At 38.7% G+C, this 10,139-nt stretch overlaps 1 pseudogene across 1 annotated transcript; it reads left to right on the top strand.

The window, feature by feature from the left end:
* The first annotated feature begins 2,182 nt into the window (after positions 1–2,182).
* Positions 2,183–3,119, top strand: LOC149817462 (phosphoenolpyruvate carboxylase kinase 2 pseudogene; annotated as a pseudogene). The gene has a single exon (XR_016427059.1). The product of XR_016427059.1 is annotated as a phosphoenolpyruvate carboxylase kinase 2 pseudogene (transcript).
* The last annotated feature ends 7,020 nt before the right edge of the window (positions 3,120–10,139 follow it).

The following is a 10,139-nucleotide window of genomic DNA, read 5'->3' on the forward strand; positions in this document are numbered from 1 at the left end:
TTATGAGTTATGACTTGATGACTAGGGCTGGGAACAGGCCCGATATAACCAGATACCATAACTGAATCTGATACATTATTTTCGGATTCAGATATTTAGAATAAGTTTCGGATGTGGGTTTGAGCTGATTTGGATTTAATAAATTGGATTACTTTCAAACTCAGTTTGGGTTCTGATCCAACTCAGATCTTAATCAAAATCCAATCTGATGGACGCAGACCCACATATGACCCAGGTCAGGGCGCAACAATGACAGGCCTAGCCGTGGGGGAACCTTCGAATCCAATTGAGCAATACTAATCAAATTGATTGAAATTACTAAAAACTTGGTCCAAGGTGGTGGTACTTTGAAAAATATAAACTTTTCAAGTCAAAGAAAAGTCTTCATTTAACAAGCTAAAATGAATAATGTAACTTTTATTATTCTTTAAAAGTTATGTTTGTCTTTTCAATTATATATATACTTTTGGCAGAAAAGTGGCTTAACTACTTTTGAGAAAACAAGTCAAATATCAGTCTGAGTTTTTTTTTTTTTAAAGAACCTCTCATTAATTAAAGAAGCAAATTAAAAGTAAGAAGATACTTGTGCAATACGGCTAACATTTGTCCATCTCATTTTAGTTAAAACCAGGGAAGTTCTATGGTGAAGGAAGGATGTGGCACACTATTGCTACCTTGAGTCTGATTCAAACTCTTCTTAGCCCTTCAAAGATGTGATGATCTCAAATTTTGGTGGGTTTTGACTGGGTCATTCGCCAGTAAGTCATATTAAAGCAAAAACTTTGTTCTAATTGATCTTGTTTAAGGGAACTAGAGTTTTGGAGCTCCGCGTGGTTGGTAGGAGATGTCTGTGCATGGACGTTTCAGGTTCAAAACCCCACTTGTACGAATGAATAATAACTGGTGGGGTCTGCCTAACCCAGCTTGCCTTAAAAGAAAAAGAAGAAGAAGAAAAGATTAAAGACTAGAGAAGCACTACCTAAATCATATTTTAACTATTCTATTATATTTATTTGCTACAATTGATTGTACTTACAATTAATTGAGTTGGGGGTCTCACAAGTTGTTTTGACTCAATCTAACTTCATAGAAGCACTGAACAAGCTTGATTCAGTAGGAATTGACACGTTTTTTTATGAAAAATAAGATTTTATGAGTGAAAAAAAAAACAATGCATTCATAGGCATTGACTTTTTGATGGCCAGAAAAACCTATATACAAGTCATTTGCTAAACAAACGCTGAATCTCACTAATAAAAACATGTAGATCAGATCTATGGTATTAGTTATGAGAAAAATATCAACAGGGGCTCCGGTTGTCTGGTAGGAACAGCTAGTGCAGGACACCTTGTGTTGGAACGTTGCAGGTTCAAAACCCAATGGTATAGTAGTATAACTTGTAGGGGTCTGCCTAACCCCAGCTTACATTAAAAGAAAAAAGAAAAATGTATTCCCACGACAACACGAGATGGGTATTTTTATTGAGAAACCATGCTAGGGGCAATTACCACCGACGGGCTCTGATCAAAGAACAGAGGAATGTTGCAGTCTTCAGTTGTTGCTACCTGATCCAGATATGACTTCATGCTCCAATATATCAGATCCAGTGGCTTTAAGTCATATAGGCAGCCCAAGCCCTGTACGTTATTTCCTTCATTTTAATGAACTGGTAGGGTCTGCCTAACCCCAGCTTGCTTATCAAAAATAAAAAAACTATATATATATATATATATATATATATATATATAGATATTTGTTCGTTTGTATAAGATAACAACTAAACCATGTCCATATCTGGTCATAGGATCCAAATATTCACGATCCGAATTCCGGATTGATATAAAAAAGGATGAACCCGGGTTAGTTTAGACATTAGGGTATAGGGGTTAACCGGCCTCCAGGTGCAGGTAAAATTCTAAAAGGAGGTTAAGATATTTCAAGAATCAAGAGTGTGAAAAAACATCGGGGTCGTCTTGTCATATAATCAACGGCTGTGGCTTGCCCAGCTGGCCCAAAAAAATGGGGAAAGGGATGTCTCCCAACTTCACCCGACCTTTATCCAAAATCCAAACCAATTACGAAGTTTTGGAATTTGGGCTGAAAGATGCTCCCTCTTCCTTCTATAAATACAGGTGTGAGAAGGCAAAGAGTTCCCCAGCAAAGCGGTGAAATCGAGGAAAGAGAGAAAAAATAGGATGGAAGAGGAGCAGGGGGAAGAGAAGTAAGGAGAGAGAAAAATGAGCGAGAGTTTGGGGAGAGATTACCAACTGCTGGAGGAGATCGGGCGGGGGAGGTTTGGGAAGGTGTTCCGCTGCGTCCGGCCGGATTCCGTCGAGTTTTTCGCCTGCAAGACCATCGACAAGAGGGCGATAACTGACGCCGTCGATCGGGAATGCCTCGAGAGGGAGGTTAAAGTCCACCAGCTCGTCGTCGGCCACCCGAACGTCGTCCATATCCGCGCCGTCTACGAGGACGAGGTGTCGCTCCACCTCGTGATGGAACTCTGCCCCTCGCCCGACCTCTTCGAGCGCGTCTCCAAGCGGGCGCTCTCCGAGCCGGAGGCGGCGACCGTGATGGCGCCGCTGATGGAGGCGATCGCGCACTGCCACCGTCTGGGTGTCGTGCACCGCGACCTCAAGCCGGACAACGTCATCTTCGATGGCCGGAACCGGCTGAAGCTCGCCGACTTCGGATCGGCCGACTGCGTCCTCGAAGGGAAGGGGCTCAAGGAGATCGTCGGGACGCCGTACTACGTGGCGCCGGAGGTGCTCAGGGGGAAGGAGTACAACGAGAAGGTGGACGTCTGGAGCGCCGGGGTCATCATCTACATTCTCCTCAGTGGGGTCCCTCCCTTCTACGGCGAGTCGGCGGCCGAGATCTACGAGTCCGTCCTCCGGGATAACCTGAGGTTCCCTTCTCGGACCTTCCACTCGATCTCGCCCGCGGCCAAGGACCTGATGCGCAAGATGCTCTGCAAGGAAGTCTCTAGACGGTTCTCCTCAGAGCAAGTCTTGAGTAAGTCTCGGCGTCTCTCCCTCTTTCTCTCTCCTTCGCTTCCTTGCTTTGTGGAATTCTAGGGTTTTAGATCGTAAAACCCTCACACCGCCTTCATTATCGTTAAATCTTGTTCTTTGGGCCTCAAACGGAGGCGAGCAGGGCTCTGTTGCAGATCTCTCTTGAATGAATCGCATCCCTCAGAAAAGGCTCTGTGAAGGCGTACTGTCTCGTCTCTCTGTGCGTGTACATACATTTTCCTTGTAAATGAGTCCCCGTCTTTTTTCTCTCTCTCTTGTGCTTCTGGGCATGAGAGTTAGAGTTGGCTCTGGATGTTAAAAGGCAGTAGGCAACGCGCGTAAACACTCACTGGTCTGGAGTTTGGAGCCCCCAGATTTTTTTTTGAGTTTCTGTTTTTTGTTCTCTCTTTCTAAGTTTTGTATAAAGTTGTAACGCTGGACTGAGCCAGGTCGGCCTGAGAAGCTGACCACCTCGGTCTGGAAGCCCAAGGTAGGATGGACTGACGCTGTTTGGACGGAGCCAGGTCGATGTCTTGGCCTGAGAAGCTGACCGCCTCGGTCTGGATCCTTCCAGACCGAATTGGGTCAGTTGTGCAAGGCAGAAGGCACTAGCCCCCTCGGACTAGTTTGATCCAAGCTTATGCTAAGACCGAGTCAAGTTTGAAGGAAACGACAGAGAGCAAGATCTCTCTGTTCTGGTTTGTTAGCAGGACCAACTTGGTTCGGGATCACTCGAACCGAGTCACGACTGGTTAAGCAGATCGATGTCACAAGAAAAATGAAACAGAGAGTGTCTGGGGTAGTTGGATAGACAGACTCGGTCTGGGTGTAACCAGATTGAGTTTAGTACACCCAGACCGAGTCTAGTCAAAGGAGTGGAAGATGTCTCAATTTTTGGGCTTTAAGACCAACTGGTTTGACCAGATTGAGTCAGCATGGGCCCTTGTCTTGGGTGCAATCCAAACCGGGTTAGATACTGCAGTCTAAGCATAATATAAACAAATAAATAAATAATATATATAGTTTTGGGGGAAACCGAAATAATTATGATTTCTCACCATAAATTGGATCTAGTAGGGCAAAGTCATACCAGATTAAGTTTGGATTTTTATTAGACCAATTCGAGATTGGGTTAGGTTTTGATTCAAGGATCAAACCAGAATGAAGTAGGTTTGGATCAAAACTCATATTGCATTGGTCTGTTGAACCAAGGCTTGGATCAGTTGTATCGGATCTAGTATATGAAATAAAGATTGAATCTTTATCCAATTTAAGATCCATAATAAAATAGATTTGGATATGAATCTAAGTTAGGAGTCTATAACTGAATAAGGAATGTTTGATTCAGATTAAACCTGGACCAAACTAGTGCCGAGTTAGGTCAGTGAGAAATTTAAGATTTGGAAGATCCAAACTCGTTCAAGGAGTGAAATGACCATTTTGCCTTTGGTCTACCTACTTCAGTAAAATGTGGATAGCCTTTCACTCTGAGCTCAAAATCAGATTAATTTTGGTGTGCTAAATTTGAAATACAGAAAGAAATCTGATTATCCTATTTTCACAGTCAAACACACGATACAGAAAAATGAATATCGATAAATCATTCTTGAGAAGGGCAGTTTAATAATTTTATCAAATGTGAGAAATGATTTTCATAATTAAGTAATTGTTATGTATTGAACAAATCCTACTCCCTCGACAAGCGATTCAACTGCATATTTTGCATTTTGAAGTAAGAGATATTATAAACATGTTTATTTTATAATATATATTGTTTGTTACTTGTATGAGTTTGTTTACATAAAATCATATATGTTTGAGAACATAAAGTATTTGATACAATTGCATTATAAAATGTATTTTATATTTATACGAAAGATAAAATAAATATATATAAGTTTGCTGTAATGCCAAAAATGATTTCATGTATTTATAAGTTCTTAATACAAATTGCATGTTAAAGAGCCAAGATATTTTAGACAAAAATACATATAAAAAATGTAGAACTACATGCAAGAGAGCTGAATTGAGTACTAAAGTCCTTGGAGTTTATTTTTTCAATTCATTTGCTTAAGGCTTAAATCAATTTAGTATGCTAGACTTAATCTCATAAATCTTGGAAGAGATAACAGATGAAAATAGCTACCTGATGGTCATAAGAGTGAGAGCCACCATAAGTGTGACCCGCCAGTGATTTTTTTGTATGATTAGATCTTTTGGTGAATATCAGAACCTTTGAAAGAACTTGAGAAACTTAGCTAAATTACAATGAAAATAGTGAACTCGAGGTAATTAATGTGAAAATGCAATGAGTTGCTAAATACATCCTAAAGACTATGCTTCACACAATAATTGAGACTTTAGGCAGACTAGGATGTAGCATGAACCACAAACCTTGGAAAACAAGTATAATTCTCTAGTCTGACTCTTCGGTTGGCTATCGACATATCTTCTTTTGCTGTAGTGCCTCGTGACTTGTGAGATTACAAATAGTGATTCATAGTTTTGACTAACATTGTAGAATTGAGGTATTTTACATGGATTGCTACACTCATAGTAGGTTATTATCGATATAACAAATTTAGTACAGAGTGCTAACTTATGAGTTTTGAGAGGATTAATAAGAGAGATTTAAAAGAAACAAACATGTGTGTTATATTGTGTAAAACTAAATTAAGACTAGGAATTTAGAGCTAACTATAGTTGTAAGTTAAAATATGTAGTTGTTTATAAATATTTTTTTTTAAGTTTTTGATTCATCTTCTTTTTTATAATTATAACTTCAGGTTCTAGGTGATTGATTAGAGATGGATTGGAGTCACTATTATTCTAGCGGGTGTTCTTAAGCAGCTAGATGAAGATTAGACTTTATTTTATTGAGTTTATGATATGTATTGAAACTATGATGCTAATTTAAAAAAAAAATAAATTTTATTCTTCATTTTGAAAAGTAATACTTATGAACTAGGACATGAGAGGTCTTGAATCGAGGTGTTACAATAATAGATGGAAACCTTTCTCGAATATCTTTATTTACTAATTCCTGAATTCCCTCTCTTGAGTTGTTTAATTAAGCATTGACCCAAATGCTGTTAAGATTAACCTTATTGACGAGGCTAACCAAACTTTGTATGATGGATTCGTGAAAGCATAAGAAAAAGGAGAATTTGTACCACTGGTGTGCTTTTCAGTTTTACTTGGATAGATCAGCGACTTGTTTCCCATCATCCGTTCGAGTGACTCGTCTAGTACTTACAGCTCAAGGCATCATTCTTTTTGCCGCCTAGTGCACGATATGATGCTATTTTCGACGTTTACAAATTGTAATCAGATTTTTTGATTGAAAAAACTATATCTTAGTTAACACGCCACATGCGAAGTACTTGGCTCTACGGTGCTGTTGTCTTTAGGGGTGGCAATTTCTGACACGACCCGCCAACCCGCCTCTTAGGTGGGTTCGGGTTGGGCTTAAGCCAATCCGTTTAATAAACGGGTCGACCCGTGTAACCCGTTTATTAAACAGGTCGGGTTCGGGTTGGGGGTATGCCAACCCGCCAACCCGACTGACCCGTTTAATAAACGGGTTAGGCGGGGTGGGTCAACCCGCCAACCCGACTCGCCAACCCGATCCGTCAACCTGCCAATCCGACCCGCGAACCTGAAAACCCGTTTACCCGACCCAACCCATTTATTAAATGGGTTGGCGGGTCGTGTCGGGTTACCCGTTTATTAAACGGGTCGGGTTCGTGTTTGCCACAGCCGACCCGTTTAATAAACGGGTCGGGTTCGGTTTGAGGTATGCTGACACGCCAACCCGACCCGATTGCCACCCCTAGTTGTCTTTCACTTTATGGGCACCTCACTTCATAGGCTTAAAAAATAATAATAAACATTATGTGTCAATCAGAATGCAACACATGTTAAAATTATTAAAATAATATTAAAAAATCAATTTTTAACAATTTTTTTCATATTTATTACAAAATTGCCAATTCAGAAGCAATGCCGTATCGATTTTCTGCCAATATATCCGATACGTATTATATGCACTCGATACTGACAACATTGACTGAGAGACAACAGGTGGGTGCTGAGGATGCATTGCCTCCACACAAGTGTGGTTTTCTATCCGCAAATATGTGAGAATTCTGAAGAGTGGGTCCGCTTTTGCTGCCTGGCTGTGGTGACCTACTACCTGATGTATTGTGAGCCACACACCACACCCACTTATCGTGGGCTTCCTTGTTCCTTAGAGCTGGGAATGAGGTGAGCCGCTTGTGGTTCTGCTCATGTTCGCATCGTAAAGTGCAGGTTCGAACTCGTAAAATAGGCTCGTCAAAGCTCATGAAGCACGAACAACCAATGTTGGGCTCATTAATTAATAATAAATATATTTTGCATATATTTTATGTGATAAAGTGAAAAATGGTTGAAGTGTTTGGCTTGAAAATGATTTAAATCTTATTCCTTACAATTCGAAATGATTATTTATTTTGTAAAAGAGCCAGTTTGAACTTCCTTAGTAGGTTTAGGGTCTAAATTCTATTATTTTCAATTATGATATTCTTTTGTAAAATGAGGTGCTTGGTGCTCGGCTCATTTAGCTCAGGTGTTTCATGAGCTCAAGCCTGCTCAGCTAGGTGCGATGAAAGCTTCAATACCCTGTTTGTTTAGTTTTTTTTTTTTTTGAAAGGCAAGCTGGGGTTAGGCGGACCCCTACCAGAACATCAGCCGCCCCATGTGACAGAGGGGTTTGATCCCGGGCCTTGAGCTTGACACAGGACCCCACCTACCACACCTCGTGGTTAGTTACCAGCCCTACTTGTTCCCTTTGAATTCTACCGAGGTGTGATTTGAAGATGACCGGCTGAATTTGGTGAGGTTTCAAGCAAAGCCCAAACGTTTATTGATGTATCATAACTTTTGTCGGGTGATATTTGCAATGGAAAGATATGGGCCTCCCGGTCATCTATTTTTGGTGAAACAGTGACCAAAGCTTAAAAACAAGTTTATTTTCGGAGGATTTAAATATCTTTAGTTTTGGTGAGATATTTAATCAAGAAAATATCAGGAAATGATTATAAGCTAAAAATGATGCAAGGAAAAATAAATATCAAAAAGCACTCAAGTCTCAAGCTGCACAACTATTTATTTCCGGCATTACATTCAACAACCTCATTTTTTTACGTGGATCACACGGTTTCTTTGCAATGCCCTAGGTTTTTTTAATTCGAGAAAATGATGGTACTGTACCAAAATTATGCGTTTTTGAAAAACCCTACTTTAAAATCTGCCTCCGTCCAAAGCCTTTTAACTTTTTGGTTGTAAAAGGACATTTTCACCTTTTAGGCATGCTAATTTCCTCATGTCTTACGTGCTTTCACATTTGCGAATGTCCTCGTACATTTACAAACGTCCTCTCTTTATGCAATTTTTAATAAAAATAGTTTGTTGAGAAAAACTAGCATTTAACAGTACTTCAAAAGTGTCATTAAAGCCTTTATCAATGCTTTAAAAGCACGATGGGCATTTAGCAACACTTTAAAAGCACTACTAAATCCTTTAGCGCTACTTCAAAAATGTGATGGGTGCCTTTATTGCCGCTTCAAAAGTAGGGATTTTGAAGGAGAAATCACAAAATATAGTATGATATTCACATATTTTGGGAGTAAAATCACATATTTGAGGACATTAGCATATTCTCATGTTTTGAGAGAAAATTTGTAAATGTATTGGAGGAAATTCATAGATTTGAAAGGAAATTTATAAATAAAAGAGAAAATTCACATATCTGAAGGAAATTCGCAAAAAAAACCATTTTAGAGCAGAAAAATTGCAGTTTTGGACATGGACAATTTTTTGAAATTGTAGTAATTTTCGAAAAATGTGTCAATTTTGTTGTACATTACAGACATTTTTCGTTTTAAATTTTCATAAGATCTTGTGATTTTGTAAATCACAATCACAATCACAATACTTTCTCAAGGTTACCCTCATTGTGACAAACATTGACTATATTTTCTAACAAAATAAGATATATTATCTCACCATTTTAAACTTTAAATTACTACAATAATTTCAAAACATTGCGTTTTTATATCGATATTTATGTTTTAGCCCCAAGATTTAAAAAAAAATAGGGATAGTTAACTGCTTTATTTTTTCTAAGAAAGACTGCTTTAAATTTAATTAAAATGCACTAACAACGTTATCTTTGGGTGAATTAGATATCATTAAACTGTTTGTTAATGCATCTCTCTCTTTCTCTCAATACTGTTAAACCGTCCTGTCATCTTCCAAGAACACCAAACGAGTTTTCGAAAAGTGTTGAGAATAGAAACTGTTTCTTAAAATCCATCTTGAAAATTAATGGCCTTAAATGTTCCTAAAATCCAGCGTGAAAATTTTAAAACTATTTTAACTAAAAGTTTGAATTTTCAACACAAGATCTTAAACCTGCATTATTCTTAAAAAAATTTATTTTGTCTCATATTTTTAAACTTAATTTAATTATTTTAACCAATATTTTGCCAAAAAAAATATGAGATAAACAAAAAATTTCAAAATCTCACAAGAAAAATCATGAGGATAAATTGCAGTTTTAAACTTTTATCACTATGATTACTGAAACAGGATAAAGTACAAGTTGCTGCGGCCTTATAAATGTGTTGGGCATGGTCTATTTACTAAGAATCCACATCTGGATCACATGTTTCGATGAAAAAAATGATGTTTGGAGCATCCAAAATTTACAAAGATTTTAGACCGTTGATTTTTCAAGCTTTATAAAAACCCAACCATGGATTTGGAATCAAACGCTTCAAGAGCTGATGATCCCTATAAGATCAAGTACACAGATCACATCTGTCCAGTCAGAACTTAAAAATAAAATGAAAAAAGCCCAAACATGCATGAAAGTGAGCCATTTATGGTGCGAATTATGGTGGTTGTTTTTTCAACAAAGAAAGTTGGGGTTCCGCAGACCCCTACCAGTAGGGATGGCAGTGGATCGGGAGAAAATGGGCCCCGCCCCGTTTGGACCAAGGATGAAGGACATAAAACGGGGATGGAGGTAAAAACAAAACCCATGCAGGGATGGATTTATGCTTTCCCTCGCCTTGCCCC

This window comes from Nuphar pumila, chromosome 13 (assembly GCF_984573655.1).
Source record: "Nuphar pumila chromosome 13, dmNupPumi1.hap1.1, whole genome shotgun sequence".
Taxonomy (NCBI): domain Eukaryota; kingdom Viridiplantae; phylum Streptophyta; class Magnoliopsida; order Nymphaeales; family Nymphaeaceae; genus Nuphar; species Nuphar pumila.